Source organism: Rosa chinensis, chromosome 7 (genome assembly GCF_002994745.2).
Source record: "Rosa chinensis cultivar Old Blush chromosome 7, RchiOBHm-V2, whole genome shotgun sequence".
Lineage (NCBI taxonomy): Eukaryota > Viridiplantae > Streptophyta > Magnoliopsida > Rosales > Rosaceae > Rosa > Rosa chinensis.
The window spans coordinates 63,264,179-63,279,463 of NC_037094.1; the positions used below are offsets into that span (position 1 = coordinate 63,264,179).

Here is a 15,285-nt window from a genome sequence, read left to right on the forward strand (position 1 = left end):
ATATTCCCCGTGAAGCAAATGGTGTAGCCCATTGATTGGCTCACCTTGCTAGTCTTAATTATCTTGATGATATTTGGTTAGAGGAGGCTCCTGTGATTATCCAGGATGTTCTCTACGAGGATTTATGTACTGGTGCTCGAGGTCAAGGTTTTATGTCCCCCTCTGTGCACACTAATATTATTAATATAATAAGTCAGGCGTGGGGCTGAGCCTCCCAGCTTGGCTGGGTTCCAAACCCCTTTAAAAAAAAAAAAAAAAAAAAAAAGCCAATTCCCTCATTTGGCATTATCAGATTGGAAATTTTAAATTTCTCTGTGGAAAAAAATAAAGGAATTCGTTATTTAAATTTCTTACTTCAATTTCCACCAAAATAGGTGTCATTTACGAATTCCTTTGCAGTATTCAATTTTTATTTCCAAAACAAGACTTTTTTCTATTTTATCTTTTTATTTGTTTTAAACTTTCTTAATTTATTACACATTTTAAATCCTAAATAGATGCAACCAAACAATAGAAATTGCAATTAATGGAATTTTATATTGATGGAGTTAAAGATTCCATCATTTATAAATTCCTACAGATTTTATAATTTTCTCATCCAAACGCACCGTTATGGGGACTAAGAAAAATTATTTTAGAGATGTTATTCAATATATCGATAAATGAATAATTTCTTAATTTATTGATAAAATAACTTGAGCATTTTTTTTTTGTTCATGTATTATTATTATTAATTTTATTAGGACCAAATACTAGTTACTGCATTGAATTTTTAAGGGTAAACTCATTTCAGTCTCTGCTCTTTTAAATTCTCTAGTATTATTTTAATTTTCTCGCTCAACGCGCTAGGGTTCAAGGAAAAGCTTGTCGCAGTCTTCTCTTGTTCTTGTCCAGCTGCGCTGCGGCGTGCGTCAGTTGCGGTCAGACGGGATATGGGCTCAGGGATTTGGCTTGGTGATCCGAGCACGGGGCGGAGTTGGTCCAAGCTTGTTGGATTTCGGTTTATGGCGGTGACTGTAAGGGGAGGGGGTGCGCGGCAGCAGAGGGTGTCCGGCTGTGGGGTGTCGGTCAGACTTTCGGATCTAGCTGTAGGGGTTGGGGAGGACGACGGTGGGTTTGACGACAGTGGGTGTCCAATTTCTGGTGTTTCTCGTAATCAGGGATTTGGGCACTCGAGTTTTGGGGTTGTGTTGGTTGAGGACGGCAGCTGCTGGTTCTCTGTCGGCGGCGTTTGTTCGACGGTGGCCGGGGTCCGAGAGCTACAGCGGAGCGCCGATCTGGGATATGGGAAGGTAGTGGTGGTGCTGCAGCAATTGTTTTGGGCTAGATCCAGTAACTAGGCCCTCTTTGCCCTAATCCGATTGTGGGCCTGTCCTAGGGCTAGTGGTTTTTGGGCCTGGGGCTTCATCTTCATCCTAGGTCCAATAAGGTTTATTTATTTCTTTAATGTTGTTTTTTATTTATGTTATTTAGTATGTTTGCGCTCTTTGCGAGTAAGTCTGGGTAGGCGACGAGTTCCTTGTTTCGTCAAATGGTCGCTATTGCCTAGTGGTAGGGTGAAGCTAAGTGTCGTCGGATTTATTCTCCGGCGGTAACATAGTAGGAAAGCTGGGATTATAGTAATTATACTACGTTGTAATCGGGTTACATATCAAGTTACCTTTCCGTTATGTCACCTCTATGTTAAAGCAAATGGAGTAGCCATTCGTGCACTCTTTGCTAGTTTGTGCTTGTTAGAATACATGTCTTCTGTAGAGATTCCTGATGTTGTTTCGGGATATACTCTAGATGCTTATTGTAATAAGGGGTTTAGGCTCCACGTCCCTCCTTGTATTCGACAGTTTCATTAATCAAGTCTTGAGGGCAGCCGCACCATCCCTTTATTAAAAAAAAAAACAAAAAAAAAAAAAAACATCAAAAACACCATTGCACTTGCACTTTTGATCCAATAAGTCAAATCCATTAATTTTTCGTGAATTGAATCCGTTAACTTGCTTACGTGGTTTACAAGTTCGAAGTTAGAACTCATGACAAATTTCATTCTAACACTATTTTGTTTGAGGGAAAATACAGTATTGCTCTCTTCAAGTCAGCAAATTGTAACTTGATCACTGATATATGAAAATTGTAACTTGATCACTCAAACTCAATCACTGATATTTACGAACTCACGTTTCTTTTAGAATCTGAGCACTAGCCAACTCAAATCAAAACATGGGTTGCTTCTTTTGGTTGCAATCAAGGGCTGAGCTAGAAATTTACAGTGGGTTACTTTTTAATATTTAATTTTTTTAATTAAAATTAAGCTATATAAATTAATGTTTTTCTAAAATTTGAGTTGGGCTATGTGTTGCTACGTCTTTGGTTGCAAATTATTACAACCTCACTACAAATGGGAGGTCTGTTTTGGCAATGGAATTGAGTATGGGTGTAGGGAGAAGATTCAGAAGATGACAGGGCAATTTGCCCACCGTCTGCGGGTGAAAAATTGTGTGCTATGGTATTTTGGGCTTATAGCATGTAACATACGATCAGCCGAACAATCATGATCAGCCATTCCATCTCCTCCGGCCGGAACAGTAGTGGCCGTATTAAGAGTTGGATCTAAAAGGTGAGTGATTCAGACCAAAAAATAAAAACGAAAGGGTTTGAACTGATGAAAGCAACAACGTTATACAGAACCTACTGTTGGCTCTGCGTTTAGCAACTCTTGACCGCTCGATTGATATCATGGCTTTCACGACAACTTTTTGGTCTCCACATGGGACATGGCCATTCGATTAATTAACCCGAGGCAGACTCGAAAAAACAGAGTCGGAACAATGAGGGAAGATGAAGACGACCCTCTGGCTCTGTTAATCCCACACCATCAAGAAGACGGTAATCTGATCGAACGTACTTGGTCGGAGTCAAAAAAGCTATGGCAAGTAGCTGCCCCATCCATCTTCAGCCGCCTCGCTATGTTCTCCGTCACCGTCGTCACCCAATCTTTCGCTGGCCACCTCAGTGATCTCGACCTCGCCGCTATCTCCATCGCCACCACCGTCATCATCGCCATTACTTTCGGTTTCATGGTAACGGAAAACCTTACTCTGTTTCGCTGCTTTTCAATATCTCAGTTTCCGATCTTTGATGGGTTTTTCTAGCTAGGCATGGCCAGCGCGCTCGAGACTCTGTGTGGTCAAGCCTACGGAGCTAAACAGTACCACATGCTGGGGACATATCTGCAGCGTTCTTGGGTAGTTCTATTTCTCTGCGCAGTGTTGCTTTTACCCCTATTTGTGTTTGCTACGCCATTGTTGAAACTCATGGGACAGTCCGAGGTCGTGGCCGAGCAGACTGGTTTAGTTGCCCTCTGGTTGATTCCATTTCACTTGAGCTTCCCATTTCAGCTGACACTGCAGAGATTCTTGCAGAGTCAGCGAAAGACTGGAGTGATTGCCTGGGTTTCTGGAGGGGTTTTGGCCCTCCATGTGTTTGTGAGTTGGGTTTTTGTGTATGAGTTGAGGATTGGGATTGTTGGAACTGCTCTTACTATTGGTTTTGCTTGGTGGCTATCGGTTTTGGGTTTGTTTGTGTGCACTGTTTGTGGTGGGTGTTCGGAAACATGGACTGGTTTTTCAGCTCAAGCTTTTGTTGGGCTCTGGGATTTCTTTAAGCTTTCTTTGGCTTCTGGGTTCATGCTCTTGTATGTGCTTGCCCTCTGTTTCTCTCCTTTGATTATGTTGTGATTATATTTTATTTAAAGATGTGCATTTTGTGTTGCAGATTGGAGAATTTTTATTTTAGAGTTTTGGTGATAGTGTCTGGATATATACACAATACCGAGATTGCTGTTGATGCCCTTTCCATCTGGTTAGTGTTACCAACTTTTTATTCTTTAGCCTGTCTCATTTCTTCAGGCTTTCTTCAAATTCCGCAAATTCTTTGATGGACAATACATACATGTATTATAGCATTCGTTTCTTCAAATTTCAATGATTCGTCTTTGCAGCATGAGTATCTATGCTTGGGAGTCCATGATTCCACTAGGATTTTTGGCAGCAGTTGGGTATGTGGTCACTGGTTGTACGTCTCTCTCTGAACTTAGAAATGAGCTAAAAGCTAGAAATGAATAAGATGGATCAGAATTATCATTCTCATTATAAAATTCTATACCACATAAATTCCTAGATAAGCACCAAATCATTGCATAAGTGCTTGAGCAGTGTTCCATATATTGCAATCAAAAATTTCCATTACTTATGGATATCACATTCTCATGTAAGAGTAATTAAAGGGACAGTTTTTTATGATTACCAGAACAGTTCAAATATATGAACTGCACAATCACAAGTTTCATTTACGGATGATTGAACAAGTTTAGAAATCTAATTTGTCATCCTTTATGATTAGTTGATATTTTCTTAATCCAGAGTGCGGGTAGCAAATTAACTTGGCGCAAGCAACGCAAAAGGTGCAAAATTTGCAACCACAGTTTCAGTCTTGACCTCCCTAGCAGTGGGACTTCTATTTTGTTTAATAATTATAGTCTTCCATGAGAAGCTTGCAATGATCTTTACCTCCAGCATTCCTGTTATTGCTATGGTCAATGATTTATCAGTCTTATTGGCATTCACTATTCTCCTCAGTTGCATTCAACCAGTGCTCTCAGGTAGGGAACTTAGAAGTAGAACAGCAAAATAGATATTTTCTCTAAGAAATGTTTGATCTCATGGAAACATTAACGGTCATATTGTGTTTAACAGGGGTAGCAATCGGATCTGGTCGGCAAGCAATAGTAGCTATTGTAAATATAGGTAGCTACTACCTGGTTGGCATGCCTGTTGGGGTTGTTTTAGGATGGTTGCTAGTGTTTGGTATCAAGGTATGTTCCTTCCGTTAATGCCACATCTCAATTCATATGTTCAAATACCATTGCTATGATATTATTGAAATGTACATTACTAAGCTGCAAAGTTCTATATAACTATATAAGCAAGCAACTTTTTGTGTTGTTCAAAATGGTAATAGTCTAATTTCTTGATTTTATGCTGTCCGGAACAAATAAGTAGGGTATGTGGGCTGGAATGATCTGTGGAATTGTGGTTCAAACCTTGATACTGATAATTATCACCATAAGATGTGATTGGGCAAAAGAGGTAATGGTGAAAATGTTTATCTTCTGAAAGATGATTGCTTTGTAGTTTCTATCACTATGTATCAACTTTTATGTGGTTAATTGTCATAACAGGCAGAGAGAGCTCGAATTCACATAACAAAGGATGCAGCTTCACCATTGATCTTTGCTCAATGATGATACCATATGCTCTGGTCTGTTTGACCTTTTCTGTTCAAAGTATGCGGGATTTTTTCTACTGATGCATGCCTAATTTGAATGAAGCAAGGATAATTCCGGTATATCTTGACTGAGATACTTTAATTCAGTTCCTCCAGTACCAGTTTATGAGGGCAATGCTACAGTGGTGATATAGTATATGATTTTGTTGTGAAAGAATGAAATCAGCTGTAGCCTTGTTATCTATGGTAGTCTTCTCTAGCCGGACGCTGATATGATGAAAGGGTTTACAAGATGACACAAATCTGGTGATATGATACACGAACATGACTGGTTGCAGCCTTGGAGGTGTCTGTTACGGTGTTACTTGTTGCTATTTGCTTCTGCTTCCTTTTGGGAGCTGGGTTGCTAGAATAGTAGAAATTCTCTTTTGCTTCATTGTTTGTATGATTGCTATTTAGCCGGTGGTCTGGTGGGCCTTATTGCCTTCCATTCTCTTCTGGCTGCTACATTGTTGCCTTGATTCTCAACCCTTTTTTTTTGGTTTAAGGTGGAAAATTGATTTTTCAATTATATGGTTTGAAAAATATAAGGGCAAGGATAATAACAGGAGTATGTCTCACTCACTTTACCAATATTCATCGACAAAGTTGTTCCAAACAAAGTGGATTAATCTATGAGCCGCACTGTTTACTTCATGATAATTATGTTAAATATGATTATAATTTAAAGTAGATAAATAGTCCCTTCAATCAGTCTATCCGACATTGTTTTATCCACTAAATTGAGTTTAGTTGGCAATCTTCGAGTGATAAAAAAAAAAATATAATAGACACAAAAACTGTTGAAGGATATCGACATTGAGTGTGCCTCTTCAAACTAGGGTTTAGTTCTAGAGTTGTAATAGGAGAGAAGGTTCTAGATTTCCTAATTATATTCGGATTCTATTTCCTTGTATGACAAGATTATGTATTTTGTAAATCCCTATATAAAGGGCTCCTATTATCAATAATAGAATACACACAATTCTCTCATCAATCTCTCTGCAAATCATATGTTCCTTAAACACGTTATCAGCACGAGCTCTAACCCTAGTCCTAAAAACTAAAAAGCTGCCGCAAACCTTAACACCCGAAATTTCTTTTCACCAAAAACTGCCGGAAGCTCGTAGCCCTTGCTAGCCATACCGTGCGCTACTCCTGCAGCCCTTGAGCACCCTTGTGCAGCCTACTGCCCTTGCAGCATCGTCGCACGCCTGTTGCCCCTGCAGCACAGCAGCACACTCGTTCCTGTGCAGATCAGCCTGTTTGCACGCCCTGAAACGTCTTGGGGACCTCAGATCAAAATCCTTCCTTCATCAAAGTTGTTCGTCTCTGCCTCTTCTATCTGACCTCCAAATTTCAGCCCTATTGGATTCGTTTTGAGACTTGTACACCATTCGAAGTGGGAGCTATTAAGAAGTGAATCTGCTCCAAATTTCAACAAGTAAGTTTTAAAGACTAAAGTTCCTGCTTTCTTGTCTTTTAAATTCCTTTATTTTCTGCAGGATTTGCAATATATGAACATGGGTTCGATTATTCAATAAGCGAAATTGTGGGGATTCACACTAAACGGACTAAGAGCGTTCGTAATCAATGAACTAAGAGTGTTCATAATCTTCGGACTAAGAGCGTGCGCAAGCATCGATTTTTGACCATATTAAACATCATTGTTTCGGTCTAATCCAAATATTCTTGGAAATTGATTTCTTGGTAGCATAGCTCGAAAATCTTATTATTTTAGTTTTCGTGGAAGTTTTTACTCCGAAACTAATCTATTCTCCTTTGTTTTCGAATGTCGAATGCAAACGTGCAAAAACTCGACTTCACTAAACCAGATTCAAATAACATTGGTTATCATCAATGGGTGAATAACGTCAAGAATCACCTCACTACTAGTGGGATTCTGTGAAGAGCACACAGAATAAAGATTAATTGAGAAAATCATCTCAACCTTCCCCGTCTCAGCGCTAATGATTGCCAAGCAATATAGGCTTGTGTGCAATGCTAGACGGATCACGAGGTTTCATCAACTTATGTCAGTTACTAAGTAAGCTGATAACATACTCGTGAAAAACTATAATTCAAAGGCTCGTTGGAACTAAGAGCATTCATGAGGCGAAGTATAAATTACGCATCTAAAGGAGGGCGCAAGGAGCGGAACCCTAAAAGTTAGGAGACAAAAAAATGGACGTGTGGGTCCATACAACCGCCCTACAAAGGAAGGAAAACCTCGAGATACGCGGACACGTGGCAACATTGGCCAACGTGGGAGAGACAAAACATGCGCCGTCAGTAGTGGTGGTGTCGTCACCAACGACCATGGAGGCACAAGGTGCATCTCAATTAATGGGTGAGGTAATGCTATAGATGGGGATCTTTAAAGCATTGGTTTAAGCACTAGAATGCGAGTGGAAAAACAAAGTTGTACAATACAAGTGTATAAAGATATGAGAGAGCATGAGGCTTATCTCGCAGCTGAAGGAGATGATGGAAATGACAATGACGTCAATCTCATCATTACAGACTTCAAATCTAGTGAGGAAAACAACCATGTTGATGCCACAGATTTTGATTAAATAGTCCATTTATTTTCCAAGAATTATGTAATGGCAATTATGCCTTAATCAATAAATGACAATTTTGTATTAACTCTTTCTCAAGTGGCGCATCCAATGAAGTATGATGTCTAGGAAAGTGATTGAGATTAGTGGTACTTAAGAGATCCTTGCTCCACCGACATCTCTCTCTACTTCCCTGGTCATATTTGATTGGAGTTACCAAACGGATTGAGTGACTACGATTTGTCTAAGTTTGATTTTTATTTTGGATTAGACTTTGGTTAAGAAACTTTGATGTAATCATTGGGTATTAATAAAGTGTCAATTCTTTTACTTAATGTCTTGGACATACCTTAATTTGAACTTTATTTGAAAGATATAAAAGCCAATGGTTTTCATGTGGAAACACATTGTGAGAATGGACAAGAGTTCCTTTGCATCACCTCTAATGACTACGGACATAAACGAGTATTAGAGAAACTTATATGTCGCTCTAGTGGGTTGTATGCAATCACTATTTGAGTCATTGAATCCAACCATGTCATGAGAGATGACTTATGGGATTCTGACACATATAGGCTTTGTCACGACCGTTTGGGACACCCAGGTCATGATATGATGATCCGTGATACTAAAGACTTCATACGGACATCTCTTCTTCAGAATGAAGAGAAGTGAGAATCAAAAGTTGATTCAAAGAGAGCATTGCACTGCCGCCATGCACCACCGGCCGGCCAACGCCGGCGCCGTGATCCCCCTGTGGCAAAATCATGGCTTTGACGCCATGTATGGAGACTTGGCTCCTCTCTCTACTTCTCAAAGTAAATTGTGACATTGTGGCTCAACCAAAAACTTCATTGGTTGATTATAAGGCCAATCTTTCGTTCTGTAGAGCCTGTTTTTTTTAGGATCAAGACCATCCTATGCAAAGGACACTAAAGAAATAATTTCATTCTTACATAGAATCCAAGGGGATTTTGTGGATCGATTCAACCAACTTGCGGACTGCTTAGATGTTTTATGGTGTTGGTTAATGTGCGGACATGCTGGTCACGTGTCGAGCTATCATCCACTCGTAATGCTGCTTATGATGAACTCCTAGCCCAGAATATATAGCTACGGGCTCACTACCCAGATCATCCCATTCAGTCAATTTGACTTGATAATGCTAGAAAGTTTACATCGAAAATTTTCAATGACTATTGCATATCATTGGGTATTGATATCAAGTATCATATTCCTATGTACACACCCAATTGGTCTAGTGGAAAAGCCACCATTAAAAGACTATGATGGTAGCTCGGACTTTGGTAATGCGCACAAATATTTCCGCTTGGGTTATGCAATATCGCATGCAGCTATGGTAATTCGTCTACGACTCATAGCTACTCAACTTTTATTTGCGTTACAGTTAGTGACTGGGTGCGAGTCTAATATCTCGTACTTATGCATATTTGAGTGTGCGATTTATGTGGCAATTGTGCCGCCACAGCGTATCAAAATAGGTCATTGCAACGAATGCATATATATATATATATATATATGTTGGATATAAATCTCCAACTATCCGTCTGCTATGTAGAACCCTTGACAGGCGATCTCTTTTTCGCTGGATTTGCGAATTGTCACTTTGATGAGACAGTCTTCCCGTCGTTAGGGGGAAATTAGAACGTCAATGTTCAACAGGAACGACAGGAATTGTCGTGGTCTGTCCCCACTATGTCTCATCTTGATCCCCTAAAAGTGATGAGATCACATATACCTTCTGCAAACATGTCTGCAAGGATTGATGTCCCCACAAGAGGACATGGTGACACCCAGAGGAGATGGGTACGGCACCACTACCATGGATGGTGGTATGGTGATGCCACAAATGTGGCATAATGGCGACATAGGCCATGGGTTCCGCTAGAGAGCGTTGGAGACCTATAGGTTCGATGGATTCTCGCCCTAGGAAGAGAGCGAGTTTGGCACAACTTGATCCATTGATCATTGATACTCAAAATACGTCTCATGAGAATATTCTGGATTGTGGTTATGTCCAAGAGACATCGTTGGGGGACGCCTCAATGTTAGAACCAATTCTTGAGAATATAGAGATCTCTATGAATTAAACTAGTATACATGAAGACGTGGAATTATTGAGACCAATGACATCGAACCTTACTCCGTTGAAGAATGCCAACGTAGAGAAAATTGGCCTAAATGGAAAGATACGATCCAGGTTGAATTGGATTCACAAACGAAGAGGAATGATTTCGAGCCTGAGATGCCAACACCTCCTAACATAAAACCTGTTGACATTAATAGGTCTTCATTAGATAGTGTGATGAGAAAAAGAGATGATAATCTCACCTTATGGCGCAAGGCTTCTCACAAAACACCCTAGAATCGAATACGAGAAGACATATTCTCTCGTAATGGATGTCATTGCACTCCACTACCTTGTCAGTTTGGTAGTTTCCGAATAACTGAACATGCAGCTTACGAATGTGGTCACTACGTATCTCTATGGGGATCTAGATATGGAATATAATGAAGGGTATTGTGTACTTCATTTACCCAAATCAAGTGGCTTTTGACCACGGAGCGCGTTTTGCAATGAGGGTGAAACGCTCACTAAAGTGACTACTTGATTGAGAAAGGATATGATAAACTATGCCTCTGCGTTTTCATGACAAGTTCTGGATTTGGAATTGTCACGGTTTATGTTGATAAACATAATTGGAACCCTTCAGAGTTAAGGGAAACCGCTGAACACCTGAAATCCGAGTTTGAGATGAAGGAACTTGGGAGAACACGGTTTTGTCTAGATTTAGAACTTGTATACCGTGTCAATAAATGCTTTGCATTTTGATAAAGCCAAAGATGCACTCTCATGGTCGTCAGTAGTCTTGACCCTATGAGGGATACGTTTCGTCCCAGGGATGATGACGAAGACGTGTTAATTGGCAGAAGTGTCTTACCTAAGTGCAATAGGCGCATTATTGTACTTAACACAATACAAGACCGGACACCTCATTTGTTATGAACTTGTTGGCTAGATGTAGCCCTGCGCCAATGCAACGCCATTGAACTGGTATAAAGACAATCTTTCGTTACTTAAAATGTACGATAGATATGGGCTTGTTCTATCCATGCAGAGAGAAAAGAATGATGGAAGAATGAGAATGAATCTCATTAGCCCAAGTAGCGCCGTGACCGGCAAAGCCGCCGCCACCAACGGTGGCCCGCGTCATCCTCCTCCCTTAATCAAAACCATGATGATGTTTTGATAGATTTTGCTGATGTAGGGTATCTCTCTGACCCTCACAAATGTCATTTCCAGACCGGTTATGTCTTTACCATGGGAAGCACAGCGATATCTTGGAGGTCTACAAAGTAGACCCTTGTTGCTACTTTCTCAAATCATGCAGAAATTATTGCTCTACATGAAGCCGTGCATGAATGCATATGGCTAAGGTCTGTAATTAGACACATTCGAGGAGCTTGTGGTTTGAAGTCTACCACAGATGAACCTACATGAATTTATAAATTGAGCAAATAAAATTAGGTTACATCAAGGGCAACAACACCAAGCATATATCGCCTAAGTTCTTTTACAATCAGCAACAACATTAATCACTTCTAAAGATTGAAGTGAATCAAATCTGATCAGAGGATAATGTAGCGGACTTATTCACTAAGTCGTTACCTAAATCCACCTTCGAGAAACATGTGAAGAGCCTCGGATTGATAAAATTATCCGAACTCCCATGATTGTAGCAATCAGGGGGAGAGGTCGACATCAGGGGGAGGAATGATGTCTACATGATCGATCTCGAAGAGTGAAGGACATGTTGTGCTCTTTTTGTCCTTCGACCAGAGTTATTTTTGTCCCACATAGTTTTTGTTACCTGGCAAGGTTTTTAACGAGGCAACGATCAAAGCGTCATCACCAAGTTTGAGCGGCACAAGGGGGAGTGTTGAAGGATATCGACATTGAGTGTGCCTCTTCAAACTAGGGTTTAGTTCTAAAGTTGTAATAGGAGAGAAGGTTCTAGATTTTCTATTTATATTCGGATTCTATTTCTTTGTATGACAAGATTATGTACTTTGTAAATCCCTATATAGAGGGCTCCTATTATCAATAATAGAATACACACAATTCTCTCATCAGTCTCTCTGCAAATCATATTTTCCTTAAACAAAAACTGCTTTGTCTTTTGGCTGCAATAGAAGTGCCATCTTCTCTAATTGCCTTTGTTTGTATGGTTCAAGAATGCATAGAATGTACTATGAGCAGCTTGTATTTGATAAAAAAAAAATTTGTCATAATTTTGAATCCTATTGCATCGTTCGAGGGAAAATGGAGATCTCCTATACATGCTCTCTTCTAAGGATTCAATTGTGTTATATGTAGAATGACATGTCGAAGCAGAATCAAGATATTTATAGCAATTAGGCAGCTTGGTTATTGCATGCATCCTATCTTTTGGTAGTATGCACCGAGTCTAACTAACATTCCTGGTCTCTGCCTAATTGTTTGATAGAGGACCAAGGAAAAAGGTAGCAGCTAAACAAGGCGAAAAAGATCAGAAGAAATTCCATTTGCAGGGTGCAGAATTTGACACATATGGAGGCTTGCAACGAACATTCAAACTTGTTTATATATATGTCCTTAATATTTAGTGACTTATAGAATGGAATGAAACTAGAATCTAGCTAGATTGACTCTCTCTAGGCAGCTGTGGCAGTGTTCCCTACTTCCCTTCCACTAATTCTAGTTCACTATAGCCCCATGATTTCAAGGTTTCCGTGTTGCTTCTTTCTTCCATATATGGTTGGATGCATTTATTTCTAAATTATTTAACCAACCAATATGATTTGTTTTCTTTTCATACTCATTCCATATAACTAAACATGTGAAAAAAAAAAAAAAAACTAGTATGGTGATAAATTATCGATTACTATAGTGTTTATTTTCACATAAAGAATCAAATCACTGATGAGCTGTAACTTGTTGATTTTTCAGAAATTCAACATTGTGGAGCGCACATATTCTAAAACTACTAGCATTTTGAGATCATAAAAATGGTAGGGAGGAGAGGGTTTTTAAAAAAAAAAAAAAAAAAATCAAAATGATGCAAGATTGCAAGCAATTGCACATCAAAGCACTCTATTTTAACCTATATTAAACAAAAAGGAGATGCGGATTCAATAGCATATAGCCGTTTGGAGCTAACATCATTTTTTCATCCCTGTCTGGCAGCGTGCTCTCTCGCCATCGTCGGACAGGCCTTGTCGGCCCCATGTGGGTCTAGAGTGAGTCGACTTCCTCGATCTACGTCTGTATCAGGGGGTCTTTGGTGGTGGTTTGCAGGGTGGGGCAGGGTGAAATCACGGTGGCTGTTGGGATTTGGTCTATTCCTCTCTGGTCTCATTGGCGGAAGGGTTTGGCGGTGCGACCTCGGAGGCTACTAGGTGGTGGAGTGCTTGTGGTAGTGCGTCGTCGCTGTTATTGGTTTATTCTGATCTGGGGTCGAGGCGGTTTGACAGAGGCAGCATGGATCCACTGCGCGAGGGTGATTCCAGCATGATGGTGGTAGCGGTCTGGCGTTTCAAGCGAGGCGGAGCATGTGGTGATCTGCCGGCACTGGCTGGTGATGGATTGGGCCAGGCTTGGCTGGCAGCGTGTATTTACCTTGCTTCCTATGCTGAAGTGTGGGCTAGGGCTCTTCTTTTGGGCCCGGCCTAGGCTGACTTGGTTTTTTGTTTTATTTTTAATTTTAGTTATGTTTGTTGGTTAGTGTTGTCGCGCCTTTGGTGCGTAATAAATCCCTGCATCTATTTTACAGGGCTAGTCGGGCTGAATGCCTGTGTGTGCACACAAAGTGCCTTGTCTGCTCTACGTAGGCGGCGAGTTCATTACTGCATTAAATGGTCGCTACCGCCTAGTGGACGGGTAAATCTAAGTGTCGTTGGATTTATCCTTCGGCGGCTAAATAGGAGGAAAATTGTGTTTATGGTAATTATGCTACATTCTAATCAAGTTACATATCGAGTTATATTTCTGTTATGTCAGAGCAAATAATGTAGCCAATAGTGCACTCTTTGCTAGTTGGTGCCTGGTTAAATACATTTATTTAGTAGAGAGTCTTGTTATGATTTCAGGACGTTCTCTAGATACTTATTGTTATAAGGGGTTTAGGCTCAATGTCCCCCCCCCCCTCTTGTATTCGACAGTTTCATTAATTGAGATTTGAGGGCAGCCGCACCAACCTTTTATTTAAAAAAAAAAAAAAAACCTATTTTATTGTTATTATAATTCACAAAATCACAGGAGTTGACCACTTAATAAACTACTCTTCTTGGTCTGTGCCGGAATTCCGGGCCCCGGAGAACTAACAATGACATTTTCAACTTGGAAGTAAACGACACACTGTAACAGTGACTACGCTGATCTATGATATATCTTGTGAAGCATGAACTGATATCGACATCTTTGATTATATGTACCACTAGCCAACAACATCATATTCTTATGTACTAACCTACAATTTTGAAACAAGTACTTAACTCACAATCCCAGCCTATGCATCCCATTCTAGACAATCCAAGTTCTTCTATGACATATCACGTAAACATCCTCCACCATGTGGTGAATATTTATAATTTGAGAATATAACATCAAATTTATGAAAACAAAATATATAAAGTAATATTTATTATGTCACGTTACGATGTCTAAATCAGACCATACATTCAGACAAAAAAACAAGACCATACATTTTGACAAAAAAAAAAATAAAAAATTCATATATCTGTTAAAGTAAAATTGAGATGGAATTGGTCTACTCATTTCATTTCATAGTCCTTTTATATAGGATAGAATTACAACGGAAATATCGATTACATTAATGATATTAAATGCTGATTGAGCTGTGATTGTAATTCCGTGATTCCCTCCTCGTAAGTTGCTTTGACGAAGGCACATAATGTGTTTTTCCTTTAACACTCCCCCTTGTGCCAAGTCAAAGATGAAATGGTGTATGAGTTGTTGTCTCACTAAAAACCTTGCCATGTAACAATAAAAACCCTGTGGGACAAAAAAATACACCTTGGTCGAAGGAAAAGAGCACAACGCACCTTCTACATTTGAGGATGACATGTGTGTGTTAGACTCCCCCTGACGTCTACATCTCCCCCTGATACTTGCATTAATCAAGGGAGTTTGGAAAGACTTCGCATTCCTATATTTTTCACATGTTTCTCAAATGTGGCCTTGGGCAATGATTTTGTGAACAAATCTGCCACATTCTCCTCAGACCTAATTACTTGATTCACTTGAATCTTGAGGAGAGTCTGTTGTTGCTGATTGTAGAACAACTTTGGCAATATGTGTTTTGTGTTATCACCCTTAATATAA

General features: G+C 39.8%; 1 pseudogene; it reads left to right on the forward strand.

Annotated features, from left to right (window-relative positions):
• The first annotated feature begins 2,370 nt into the window (after positions 1–2,370).
• On the forward strand, positions 2,371–5,827 carry LOC112180134 (annotated as a pseudogene).
• Positions 5,828–15,285: the final 9,458 nt, after the last annotated feature.